The sequence below is a fragment of the Salmo salar genome, chromosome ssa12, assembly GCF_905237065.1.
Source record: "Salmo salar chromosome ssa12, Ssal_v3.1, whole genome shotgun sequence".
Classification (NCBI taxonomy): Eukaryota; Metazoa; Chordata; class Actinopteri; order Salmoniformes; family Salmonidae; genus Salmo; species Salmo salar.
This window is the reverse complement of record NC_059453.1, coordinates 62,554,897-62,569,458: the sequence shown is the minus strand read 5'-3', so window position 1 is coordinate 62,569,458 and position 14,562 is coordinate 62,554,897. Positions and strand designations below refer to the sequence as shown.

Sequence of the window (14,562 nt, the reverse complement as noted above, 5' to 3'; positions counted from 1 at the left end):
TCACATCATCCTGATTCTATATACAGATGTGCCCTGTGCAGCAGTTTTAGACACAGGTTCAACCACAGAGAAACGTGTACAACTCTTGGGGAATAAACAGTGAACCGCTGTCTAAGAGTCTGCTTTGTCAGGGCACAGCAGGGGGAAGTGCAAACACATCATTACCCTGGTTGAGATTGGCCAAATGACTACTTTTCCACACACAACACACACACAACTACACCAGAGGGGGAAAAAATAATACCAGCCTTCAGCTCTGGTCAGTGTGAAATTGGTGGCATGACAACGTACTATATGCTGAGACAGGGAAGCAGAGGATGGGTTAAACAAATGGGAAATGTGAGCAGGAAGTTCGACTGTAGGTCAGAGTTTCTTGGTCCTGGGGACCCACACGGGTGCTCTATTTGTTCTGGCCCAGAACCTAGGCTACACATCAGATTCAATTGATCATCTAACCAAGCCCTTGATTAACTGAATCAGGTGTGTTGGTGCTGGGCAGGAACAAAACAGTGCAACACAATAATGCCCCAGGACCAGGATGAGGAAGCCCTGATGTAGTTCAGAAAGGCCTGTTCGAGAACGCTACGCTCTCCAAGATGCTTCATCTGTATGGCTCTATTTAATAGAAATCTGTTTAAAGGCTGATCGTCTTCTTATTAGAGTGCTTAGGGCCTCAGCCAGAGTCCTGCCCAGGGTTGCCCAGCCAGAGTGGACTAGACCAGAACAGGGCTTTGCCCACAAGTGGGACTCAGTGAATGACTCAGCAGATTATATTTGGAACTCCAGGCCAACCACGCCACCCGACTGACTGTTCCCCAGGACCAGCCAATCCTTCAGTCTGTCTGTCGCCCAAAACATCACGTTTCAAATCTCCCCAGTTCTCCCCTGTCCACTTCCATTTGGAGTTTTATTGGGTTAAAGACATTTCAATGTGAAATTGTTGCTGAACAGAGGGCTTATGATTTTAATTTACGACACTAACGCCTATTAGAAAATATAAACATACAGTTGAAGTCGGAAGTTTACATACACCTTAGCCAAATACATTTAAACTCAGTTTTTCACAATTCCTGACTTTTAATCCTAGTAAGAATTCCATGTCTTAGGTCAGTTAGGATCACCACTTTATTTTAAGAATGTGAAATAATAGTAGAGAGAACGATTTATTTCAGCTTTTATTTCTTTCATCACATTCCCAGGTCAGAAATTTATATACACTCAATTAGTCTTTGGTAGCATTTCCTTTAAATTGTTTAACTTGGGTCAAACGTTCCGGGTAGCCTTCCGCAAGGTTCCCATAATAAGTTGGGGGAATTTTGGCCCATTCCTCCTGACAGGATGTCAGGTTTGCAGGCCTCCTTGCTCGCACACGCTTTTTCAGTTCTGCCCACAAATTTTCTATAGGATTAAGGTCAGGGCTTTGCGATGGCCATTCCAATACCTTGACTTTGTTGTCCTTAAGCCATTTTGTCACAACTTTGGAAGTATGTTTGGGGTCATTGTCCATTTGGAAGACCCCTTTGCGACCAAGCTTTAACTTCCTCACTGATGTCTTGAGATGTTGTTTCAATACATCCACATAATTTTCCTCCCTCATGATGCCATCTATTTTGTGAAGTGCATCAGTCCCTCCTGCAGCAAAGCACCCCCACATCACGATGCTGCCACCCCCGTGCTTCACGGTTGGGATGGTGTTCTTCGGCTTGCAAGCCTCCCCCTTTTTCCTCCAAACATAACAATGGTCATTATGGCCAAACAGTTCTATTTTTGTTTCATCAGACCAGAGGACATTTCTCCAACAAGTACGATCTTTGTCCCCATGTGCAGTTGCAAACCTTAGTCTGGCTTTTTTATGGCGGTTTTGGAGCAGTGGCTTCTTCCTTGCTGAGTGGCCTTTCAGGTTATGTCGATATATGATTCATTTTACCGTGGATATAGATACTTTTGTACCCGTTTCCTCCAGCACAAGGTCCTTTGCTGTTGTTCTGGGATAGATTTGCACTTTCGCACCAAAGTAAGTTCATCTCTAGGAGACAGGAGCTCAGGAAGGAGACAGTCTCCTTCCTGAGCGGTATGACGGTTGCGTGGTCCCATGGTGTTTATACTTGTGTACTATTGTTTGTACAGATGAACGCGGTACCTTCAGGCATTTGGAAATTGCTCCCAAGGATGAACCAGACTTGGCTAATTTCTTTTGATTTTCCAATGATGTCAAGCAAAGAGGCACTGCGTTTGAAGGTAGGCCTTGAAATACATCCACAGGTACATCTCCAATTGACTCAAATGATGTCAATTAGCCTATCAGAAGCTTCTAAAGCCATGACATCATTTTCTGGAATTTTCCAAGCTGTTTAATGGCACAGTCAACTTAGTGTATGTAAACTTCTGACCCACTGGAATTGTGATACAGTGAATTCTAAGTGAAATAATCTGTCTGTAAACAATTGTTGGAAAAATGACTTGTGTCATGCACAAAGTAGATGTCCTAACCGACTTGCCAAAACTATAGTTTGTTAACAAGACATTTGTGGAGTGGTTGAAAAATGATTTTTAATGACTCCAACCTAAGTGTATGTAAACTTCCGACTTCAACTGTATATGTTATATTAAAGTAGGATGCAGTAAAATGTTTTCCTAGGATGTTTGCGATGCTAAAGCTGTAACTATGGCCATGTCTAGACATGAAAGTTCATGCAGCTCTTGTATTCTGATCATGGAGTTCTGATCATCGAATTCCGAAAACGTCATTCGTCTACACCTACATTTAAATGTGTCTACCCTGTCCACATTGTGTTCGGATTCCCTTTTCCCGCACTATATTCAAATGCAGTATGCATTCTGCAAACAGTGGAATAGGCTAAATCTGATAACCTCCCAACTTGATGGCAATAGTAAACTCCTGTAGCTAACTAGCCAGCTAACCTCCGTAGCTAGCCAGCAAGCTAGCTAGCAAAGCTAAATACGTTTGTTGGCTAGCATTTACGAAGCCATCAAAGACATTCCTCAGACGCCAGGAATACATTTCCTCCAACGTTTGATGAAAAAAGGTGCCTCTCGCTCCTAAAAACACACGTTTTCTGACTTGTGGGCGAAGTGCTGATGACGTTGCCCACTGTATGCGCTTTCGAAAGCCTGATTGCGCCCAGACTGAGGAGAAATGTGCGCACAACCACTTTCTGAAGTGGTTAGCCAGATCTGAAAACAATCGAACCACGATAAGGCTTTTCTAGATGTGTCTTTTCAATGTGACCTTCATATCGTGATAGCAGAAGTCGCATGTAAGTGTCAAGTGTAGACACGGTCTATGTGCTGTACACTGCTTTGGTGTTGTTGCGCAACACGGTTTACTGAAATGGTGTTGCTGTCCCTGTTATTTGTATGAAATCATTGTTTGTGCGAGCGTAGCATCATGTTCGGAGAGTGCTTATATATCTGGGACAAAAACCTAAAGTCGTGGGTGGCAGGCTGCATCTTGTATTTTTGAGTCACTCAGACAGATTGGATGGACCCACCTCTCCTGTTAGTCCCTCTCCAAGTTTCAGTGCTTTACACAATACCATGAACATTGCCTGGGCTTACATGGGGGAGTTCAAGGAATAGGTAACAAAAATCAGCTCATGGCCTCCAAAACAAAGCTTGCTAACCTTGAAGAACAGGGGATGAGTTTGTACTGATAATTGTGGCTAATTGGTCCATATTTTCAAACTGCAAACTGAATACAAACATAACTCCTGCTAACTGCTAATTAGCTGAAAGATGAGCCTTCACTTTAACTTAATGCCAGCCTTGGAGATCTGTAAGTGTTGCCCAAAAGTAGTATTCTATGATTAGTAACACTTCAAGGGGAAACATTTGTTTACAGACGAGCAAAATGTTCCTCCTCGTTGAATGGTATTTTTCAGGATCTTTCAGATGTAAATGAGAGTCTGTGGGGTGCAGAGCAGAAGTCTGGAACTGAACGTCCCTTCTCTTAGGGGTCCATCTCTCTCCGCCCACACGAAAAACCAAACTGTTGGTCTTGGCAATCTCTCTCCCCCATCCCTCTCCCCCTCCCATATCGCTCCCTTTTCTAACATCTGCTGACCCATTTAAAAATAATATATAACATGGGGCAGAATGTGGGGAGAAAAGAGGGATAAAGAAAGGTAAATGGAGAGTGAGAGGCAGAGAGGTAGAAAGCGAAGAGAAAGCAAGAGAAAGAGAGAGTGGGAGAGAGCGAGTAAAAGGCTAAAGAGGAGGGGAAAAAGGGATCACCTCATGCACAGTAAGCCGAGTGAGCCCCACAAGGCTCCATTCTAAAGTTAGCTGGCAGGGCTTTGGTGGAAAACACACTGCTAATGTAAATCAGACAGCCTCTTTTATTTAACATTCCTCGGTTGGGAAGAACCAGGTTGGAGAAACCCAGGCAGACAGGAAAACCGGAGCTCATTCTCTCATCACGACTCATCAGTTAAAAACAGTTCAACAGGTTTAGTGTTAACACTAAAAGTGTTTAACACCAACTAGTTTCTCTTAATGTCTGTGACTATTACAAAATCACAGTTGACTTTCAAATGACACTGGCCAAAGGGTATCTGCAGTTTTCAATGAGTCTTCGGCTCGGCCCTGGACACGAGCACACACACACACCCGAAATGAGGTGAGACCAGATGAGAAGAAGGGAGAAACATGGTGAATTAAAATCATCCTGGTGTCTCCATCAGTATGACTCTGTTGGGCTGTCTTTGTGATTATGCCATGAGGTTGGTGGAGGCGTGGTGACTATACTTTTCCTCTGGAGCCTGGTGGAGGACTAGGGGATCGACGACTAAAGACATGCTATAGAGTTTCCCATGAACGTTAGAGGGAGGCCTTTACCAGTGAAGGTCAAGATGGTACCAGAGACAGAGTCAGCCACATCAAACACCTGGGGCCTCATTTATAAATGTTACATATGTACAAAATATACCCCAAAACATGCATGCACCAGTTTTCACACAAAAGTTGGCATTTATAAAAACTGACTTTGACGTGAGAATGTTCTTACCTCAATGCAAACTTTAGACCATGTGTAGGCCTATGCACAATTCCTTGTGGTTAAAGTATTGCATTGCAAGCAGGAAAATCATATTTTGGGCAAATGCGGGGATTGATGACAGGCTTATTCATAAAAACACAATGAAAAAAGAAACGCAACCTGCAACAATTTCAAAAATGTTACTGAGTTACAGTTCAAATAAGTAAATCAGTCAATTGAAATAAATAAATTAGGCCTTAATCTTTGGATTTCACATGACTAGGAATACAGATTGGCCTCGGTTGGTCAGATACTTTTTTTTTTTTAAGTAGGGGTGTGGATCATCAAACCAATCAGTATATACATCACGACATCTCCTTCACATTGAGTTGATCAGGCTGTTGATTCTGGCATGTGGAATGTTGTCCCACTCCTCTTCGAAGGCTGTGCGAAGTTTCTGGATATTGGCTGGAACTGGAACACGCTGTTGTACACGTCGACCCAGAGCATCCCAAACATGATCAATGGGTGACATATCTAGTGAGTATGCAGGCCATGGAAGAACTGGGACATTTTCAGCTTCCAGGAATTGTGTACAGATCCTTGCGACATGGGGCCATGCATTATCATGCTGAAACATGAGGTGATGGCGGCGGACGAACGAACGGCACGACAATGGGCTTGTGGATCTCGTCATGGTATCTCTGTGCATTCAAATTGCCATCGATAAAATGCAATTGGTGTTCGTTGTCCATAGTTTATGCCTGCCAATTCCACAACCCCACCATGGGGCACTTTGTTCACAGCGTTGACATCTGCAAACCGCTCGCCCACACAACGCCATACATGCTTTCACCTTCTAGATATGCCACACCTGTCAGGTGGATGGATTATCTTGGCAAAGGAGAAATGCTCACTATCAGGGATGTAAACAAATTTGTGCACAACATTTGAGGGAAATAAGCTTTTTGTATGTATGGGACATTTCTAGGATCGTTCATTTCAGCTCATGAAACCAACACTTTACATGTTGCGTTTATATTTTTAATTAAGTGTATAATAACAAGATGCAGTCATTTGCCGTTAGTGAGAAGAGTGAAAATCTATTTTAATCTTTGAAATCTAAAATAATTAGAAATAGGAATCAATTTCCTATTCCATTTCCATGATCAGCACAGAATAAAATTCCTCACATTTTTCTGACTGATGGTTTCATAGGCTACTCCCAAAGGAGCCTATACAACAAATTAATAGGATACCATTCGTCCAATCTCTCATTTAATTTTAAATAGGCTACAATGGTAGAACAGCCAGTTCACCTGTTCCATTGACGTGTGAAGCGTTGTTGGGAAGCTTTGAGATTTTGGCCATGAGGCCCTTTATCTACTTCCCTAAAGTCAGATGAACTCTAGTTTCGCAAGCCAATGCTAACTAGCATTAGCGCAATGACTGGAAGTCTGTGGGTATTTACTAGCATGGCACAGACCATTAGGTAACACTGTTGTTGACTTAAACCATTCTAGAAAAGCTATTTCAAGAAGTTTGCTCTACGCAATCCGATCCGGAGTGTGACGAGTTTTTTCCAAGGGCGTTGTCCACACCAAAAGAGTATGTGAATATCTAGTGAAATACTTTGGTCTGCGTGAATGATTGTGTAGAGAATTTTCTTCAGTGAAATAAACCCATACCTTGACTCAATGTAGAGATCGGGGTCTGAAACACTGATATAGGATAAATACAGGCACTGACTTGAGTCTAATGCAGCACATTCTTTAGATTTTTTATGTCTGCATATTCTACAAAAGCTACAGAAAGAGAGGGAAGTGAAAGACGAAAAGAGGAAAGTAGTGGATGAGAAAAGGAGAAGTTGTCAGCATAAGAAGAGGGTATTTACAGCTGTGAACGTCATGGAATTTTGATAGCAAAAATATATATAATTTATGCACATTTTCTCCTCTTCCCTGCTCCTGACCTCATGTGCTAGAAATTAAATAGAATTAATAGAACGGGCATCCCATTCAAGTCAGTGATTGCATAATTGGTGGACTGGCGGCCATTGTGAGTGTACCCAGAGCCATGTATTTGGAGAGTTGGATCAATGCAGTTTCTCCATTATGATGCATTTTCATGACACTTCAACATTCTATGGCAGCTATGTTAGCTGTCCATTGACATTACATGAGGAATATTTCAACCATATAATATAGAGATCCTATTAATTTACTAGAGGGGCGGTCAAAAACCCTCAAAGTTACAGAATGGGGTAAAAATGGCAGCCATATTGGTCAGGGAGAAATCCAAACCAGTCTAATTGGAATGAATGGCAGTAGTGGCATAATCCTGATTTTACTTACGCAGGAAACTAAAGTTAAGATGTGATATAATATCAGAAATTGTGTAATGTAATTATTGTCAATCTAAAATTGTCACATAATTATAAATAAAGTTTATAGGGGTTATATACCCATTTTATGTATAAATAGCCCTGTAAATAGTGCTTAATTCTATAGCTTGAGGACTCCTGATATCTGCAGGAGTGATAAGTATACATGTTTTGCCTTTATCTGTTGTGGTCTAGTACTGTCTTCTTGCTAGCTAGGGCCTTTAAGTGCTGCCTGTCTTCCCAGTAGCCTACTTGTTGTGTGAACTGCTGACTGCTCATAATTTGCAGATAGTTGATGTCACATCAACCAGGATCAAGGGGCAGGTCAATCTGTGACTTGTTTTTGGTAATCAGTGGCTGTATTGGAGGGGGAGTAGTTTAATCTTTTTCTGAGTGTATAAAACTAGCTTCTCAGGCTCCATCTCAGGAAGGAAAGAGAGGAAGGCTCCACACCACTCTCTCACTTGAGTATTTTACAGATTATAATTTTGCTCTTTTGTAGCTTTGTCAAATGTGTGTATTTCTATACCTGTTCGCACCTCTCCCTGTAGGCTTTACAGATGCTCCCCATCCCTTGGCTGCAACCCTTCTAATTTAGTGTACCCTGCGAGCACAACCCATGTGGAATTCTGGGTCTCTGACAGTGTTTGGAACTGCCGATGTTGCAGTCAAGAATGCCAAGTTCATCTCAGCCCATGCTGCCCTTCAGTCCCTTGACTGTTTGGCCCTGACAGAAACATGGATCACCCCAGAGAACACTGCTATTCCAGCTGCTCTTTCTTCATCTGACTATGTTCTCTCTCATAGTCCGAGAGCATCTGGTCGACGTGGTGGTGGCACAGGTCTACTCAGTTCTCCTAAGTGGCGATTCTTTTTTCTCCCTCTCACCTTTCCATCTCTTCATTTGAATTCCATGCTTGTCCACTCAAGCTTAACATTATTGTCCATCGCCCACCAGGTGCCCTTGGAGAGTTCCTCAATGAGCTTGACACCTTGATAAACTCATTTCCTGACGATGGCGCACCACTCTTCATACTTGGCAACTTCAACCTCCCGATGTCTGCCTTCGATTCATTTCTTTCCAACTCCCTTTCCCCTCCTTGCCTATTTTGAACTCCCCCTTTCCCAGCCCCCTCCCACTCACAAGGCAGGCAATATACTTGACCTAATCTTTACTAGAGGCTGCTCGCCTATTAATCTCTCTAATCTCAAAAACAGAAATACCTTCTTTACATAAGTATTCAGACCCTTTGCTATGAGACTTGAAATTGAGCTCAGGTGCATCCTGTTTCCATTGATCATCCTTGAGATGTTTCTACAACTTGGAGTCCACCTGTGGTAAATTCAATTGATTGGACATGATTTAGAAAGGCACACACCTGTCTATATAAGGTCCCACAGTTGACAGTGCATGTCAGAGCAAAAACCAAGCCATGAGGTCAAAGGAATTGTCCATAGAGCTCCGAGACAGGATTGTGTTGAGGCACAGATCTGGGGAAGGGTATCAAAATATTTATTCAGTATTGAAGGTCCCCAAGAACACAGTGGCCTCCATCATTCTTAAATGGAAGAATTTTGGAACCAACAAGACTCTTCCTAGAGTTGGTCGTCCAGCCCAAACTAAGCAATCGGGGGAGATGGGCCTTGGTCAGGGAAGTGAACAAGAACCTGATGGTCACTCTGACAGAGCTCCTCTGTGGAGATGGGAGAACCTTCCAGAAGGACAACCATCTCTGCAGCACTCCACCAATCAGGCCTTTATGGTAATGGCCAGACAGAAGCCACTCCAATGCAGATGTCGGATTGACCATGCACCCAGATACAATACACTCTCCTGCAAAATTGTGCACATTCATTGTGTGAATTGTTTGCGTTTGATTGTTAGTGTATATCAATTCCCCATTACATAGATCACCAGGAGTACATTTACCGTTAATTCCTAATCTACAATGTTTGTTACTTTGGTTACGGTAATTTCTCTTAATGCATTCAGTGTTATTAATCCAGTCTTCCCATTCCATTGTCTGAGTGGACATATTGTTTGCAGAGTGCAAAACCTATTCTACACTTGTGAGAAAGAAGTGCTTTATGTCATATAAATTACGAGTTGTGTCAATTTAGTCATTGTCCTTTGTTTGGAGCGCTCCTGTCAATGTTGAGTAAGGACACGCATGCATAGAAGTAGGCCTATAAGCTAGCTGGCCTGCAGGCAAATGTAGGTATACTGTATATTTAAGACCATTTGGGGAACTGATCGTATTTCTGATTGGTTTAACGCACTACCACTAATGACCTGTGGAGCTTTTCAAAGTAATGTTTTCACCTCAAACAGCAACAAAACTTAGTCTGTTTTTACATCCATTGAGAATTACAATAGTTCCTCAAAGTATTTGGAAAAATCTTTCCAGCTATCTCTTTCGAAAAGCACTCCACGTGAAAGGGAAAAATGTCATGCTCTGATCCAGTGGAAACGTCATAAAAATAGGCCTACCTGATTACTTCTAATCAGTGCTTGACATGGACTGAAATAGGTTCCGGTACTGTTTATATTTAGGTGCAGGAGCTCCACAATACTTTTATTCTATAAGAGGAACAGGCGCTCAAGCAGTAAAAAATGTGAGGTGCCGGTACTCCAGTGAGCTCCTGCCCAAGTCAAGCACTGCTTCGTCTCCCTTGCATAAATAGCCTACAGCTGTGTCTGTCCCGAACTCACTGGCAGGGGAAAGGCTGAGGGCCCAGAATATTTTATACAATGTTGCAAGTTCGCTAGAACAAGCTTTGGCCAGACCCAAGTTAAAAGTTGATACAATGTTTCAAATTTGTTGCAGACGGCGATGTGTAGCCAATGTGATTTCTAGTATATTTAGTTTTATCAGGATATTTTCTAAACTGCAGGCTGCAATGTTTTTATTTGTTGGCTTTATGTAGGCTATTTTTACGTAGTTGGCATTAGAAGTTACTTTTTAGGTTTGTATCATTTTTCATTTAGATTTGGATAGAATTTTGATTAACCAGATGACAATGATTGAAATATGAAGACGTTATTATAAAACTAAATCAAAAGTACACGAAAACGTGCATATGAAAACCGTAACTCGGCTCCTTCATTTATTTAAATCAGATGGCTCATTCATCACAAAGCCCACTGATATTGAAAATTACTTTAATTACTTTTTCATTGGCAAGATAACCAAACTTAAGGATGACATGCCAGCAACAAACTCTGACACTACACATCCAAGTATAACGGACCAAATTATGAAAGACAAGAATTGTACTTTTGAATTCTGTAAAGTCAGTGTGGAAGAGGTGAAAAAGGTTTTGTCTATCAACAATGACAAGCCACCAGGGTCTGACAATCTAGATGGAAAATGACTGAGGATAATAGCAGACGATATTGGCACTCCTATTTGCCACATATTCAATTTAAGCCTAATGGGGAGCGTGTGCCCTCAGGCCTGGAGAGAAGCTAAAGTCTTTCAGCTACCCAAGAATAGTAAAGCGCCCTTTACTGGCTCAAGTAGCCGACAAATCAGCCCGTTACCAACCCTTAGTAAACTTCTGGAAAAAAATGGTGTTTGACCAGATACAATGCTATTTTACAGTAAACAAATTGACAACAGAATTTCAGCATGCTTATAGGGAAGGACACTCAACAAGCACAGCACTTACACAAATGACTGATGATTAGCTGATAGAAATTGATGATAAAATGATTGTGGGGGCTGTCTTGTTAGACTTCAGTGCAGCTTTTGACATTATTGATCATAGTCTGCTGCTGGAAAAAAGTATGTGTTACACCACCTGCTATAATGTGCATAGTTACTTGTCTAACAGAACACAGAGTGTTCTTTAATGGAAGCCTATCAAATATAGTCCAGTTAGAATCAGGAATTCCACAGGATAGCCGTTTAGGCCCCTCGCTTTTTTAAATGTTTACTAATGACATGCCACTGACTGAGTAAAGTCAGAGTTTCTATGTATGCGGATGACTCAACACTATACACGTCAGCTACTACAGTGACTGAAATGACTGCAACACTCAACAAAGAGCTGCAGTTAGTTTAAGAGTTGCCACCCAGGGAATAAGTTAGCCCTAAATATTTGTAAAACTAAAAGCATTGTATTTGGGACAAAACACTCACTAAACCCTAAACCTCAACTAAAACTTGTAATAAATAATGTGGAAATTGAGCAAGTTGAGATGACTAAACTTATTAGAGTAACACTAGATTGTAAACTGTCATGATCAAAACATTGATGCAGTAGTAGCTAAGATGGAGAGAAGTCTATAATAAAGTGACGCTCTGCCTTCTTAAACAACACTATCAACAAGGCAGGTCCTACGGGCCCTAGTTTTGTTGCACCTGGACTACTGTTCAGTCGTGTGGTCAGGTGCCACAAAAAAATTACTTAGGAAAATTGCAATTGGCTCAGAACAGGGCAGCACGGCTGGCCCTTGGATGTACACAGAGAGCAAACATTAATAATATGCATGTCAATCTCTCATGGCTGAAAGTGGAGGAGAGATTGACTTCATCACTACTTTTATTTATGAGAGGTATTGACATGTTGAATGCACCAAGCTGTCTGTCTAAACCACTGGCACACAGCTCGGACACCCATGCATACCCCACAAGACATGCCATAAGAGGTCTCTTCACAGTCCCCAAGTCCAGAACAGACTATGGGAGGCACACAATACAACATAGAGCCATGACTACATGGAACTCTAATCCACATCAAGTAACTGATGCAAGCAGTCAAATTTGATTTAAAAAAACAGATTAAAAAAAACACCTTATGGAACAGCGGGGACTGTGAAGCAACACAAACATTGGCACAGACACATACATTGTCAGAGACTCTGAAAGCCAGCAGGAGGAGATAAGTTGGGTGAGATAACGTTTTATCCTTTTCAATATCTAAATCTCTGGTGCCTGAGGCATTTATCTTATTTAATCATACCATAAGCTTAAAGCATCAGGAATGCTCAATGCATATAGTTGATTTTATTAAAACACATCGGGTGTGTCTATATGCCAAAATACATGTTGAATATTTTTGACCAATCAATTGGTCGAAAGAACAGACGACTTTCGGTCGACCAATAATTTTTTTTTGTCGGGGACATCCCTAATGCTCAGCAATAATAGTAATATTGTTCCTTGTACCCATGAGGGCAGCATCATTGTCTTATGCTGAGGGCAGCATCATAGCCATGGGATAGGCTGCGTGATTATGTATGGATATTATACCTGAAGATGAGTTTTGCTGGTTGGATGAAGCTGCATTTCAGGCTTAGCTTGCGTAGCTGGGATCTTACCTCGATGTAGGTCTTCTGTTGTAGGCAGTCAGGTTTGGGTAGATGCTGGTCCTCTTCCCTGCATAGGTCAGACCCCCGGATTCTGCTGCAAGGCTAACAATTTGCTGCTTGACTTCAAAGTTGTAGAGCCATAAAATCATTCAGCGAGAGCCCTTGCGGAGTGGACCAGTTTGGTGTGCAATGTTAAATCAGTGGCTTGTGACCCAGCTTCTCCTGCCCAAACAGTTCATAGAAAACATCGCTCATGAAGGAAGTTGGGTGGCCTGCTTCCACAGTAGTTTCAAGTCCTGTGACCCGCACATTGAATTTACAGGAATGATTTTAGAGTGATTCCGTTTTCTCTTTTAGGAGTTTGTTTATCCCTTCAAATTTAGATCACGTTTTTTCCCAGTCATGGAGTCGCACCTCTGTCGCATTGGCATGAATAGGTATCCACTTTTATCAGTGAGCACTGACAATTATTAATGTACTGGTTTTAATTGTAAGTCGAGGGCAGAGAATCTCCAAACAATCTCTAATGACGTTCTTCATTCATAACCGTCGGTTACACGGTTATATCGGTATTATGCCAGACCTAGAAGGAATCCACCTAACACTCCACGTGGTACCATGTGACTTATTTTAAAAAGGTCCCTACCAGAGGGCAATGCCGCCCCCATTTCAATGCAATTCCTGCCCTAGAGCGGATATACTTGTTTAGGTTCCACCTCCGAAGAATGACGCGGCTACTTCTATATAAAAATATGAATTGGGGCTGGGAAATAATGTCCTGGTGACTTCCACGTGGACCGGAGAAACATCTACAAATAGGGAACTGACAGCTGTCAGTGTAGCTAGCTAGCATGCCAACCTTAGCTATCTTGCTAGCTAAATGTTATATTTTGTTGCTGGAGGGTTTTTAACCACACCTTATTCAAAAGATTAGCCAGCTGGCTACTGGTTCTGGATTTGTCACATAAAATTGTCATATTTATTTATTTTTTAATACAGACTAGCTCAAAAATAATTGAACATTGACCAATTATCCAATGGATTATGGAAATGTTCAGGTAAAAAAAAGTGGATGTGAGAAAGCATAGGTTTGCACTCCCTATTTTAGTTTGCTCTGTGGCTCAGGTGGCCAAGTGTAGGCTACGGCAAATAGTTGTTTGACTAAGTCGCGACTTGCGAAGAGAAACAACTTTGCAGGTGTTTCTGATTAATAAACAATGCCATGCTGGTGGGTGGTAAGTAACATTCAAATAAAACCCAGCTCTGAAATAAAACTTAGGCTACAAAAAAAATGCATGAAGTGGGCAGTTCGGATTTGTCACTTCAAGCCCAAATAAATGATACTTTCACTAAAATGATGAGTTGACTTAAATCATCGTGCAACACCATGGGTAAGCATAGCGCTGGCCATCTTTCAGCTCGAAAAAGTGGATTTCTACTGGTGTGGGCGTTTAAGTCCTTTCTTGTAAATCACATCTTGCGTGACCTACAGTAGGCCCTAAAAGGCCTTACAATAGGATAGCTACATTAGGATGCCTGCATGGTCAGGGGGCCGGAACATAATTACACATTTTGTAAAATGCAAGTTGACTGCAAGAAGTCGAAACAGATATAAATTTGACTGAAACTGTCACAACGTCCACAGAAGGTGGCACCTCTCCCCGGTCGGACGGCGCTCGGCGGTCGTCGTCGCCGGCCTACTAGCAGCCACCGATCTCTGTTTCTGTGTCGTTTGGTTATGTCTGTCTTGGTTAGCACCTGTTTTGTGTTAGGTCGTTAGTGGGGCACTTAGTCTGTCTGTTTTTGTCGGGGTTTGTGCGGGATTATTTTCGTGTCGTCTTATTTAGTAGGTTGGGGATTTTTTGT

General features: G+C 42.0%; 1 protein-coding gene across 6 annotated transcripts in view; it reads right to left on the bottom strand.

The window, feature by feature from the left end:
- LOC106565466 (low-density lipoprotein receptor-related protein 1) overlaps positions 1-14,562 on the bottom strand; it is a 181,727-nt gene that overhangs the window by 108,266 nt on the left and 58,899 nt on the right. The gene's annotated exons all lie outside the window — the stretch shown is intronic.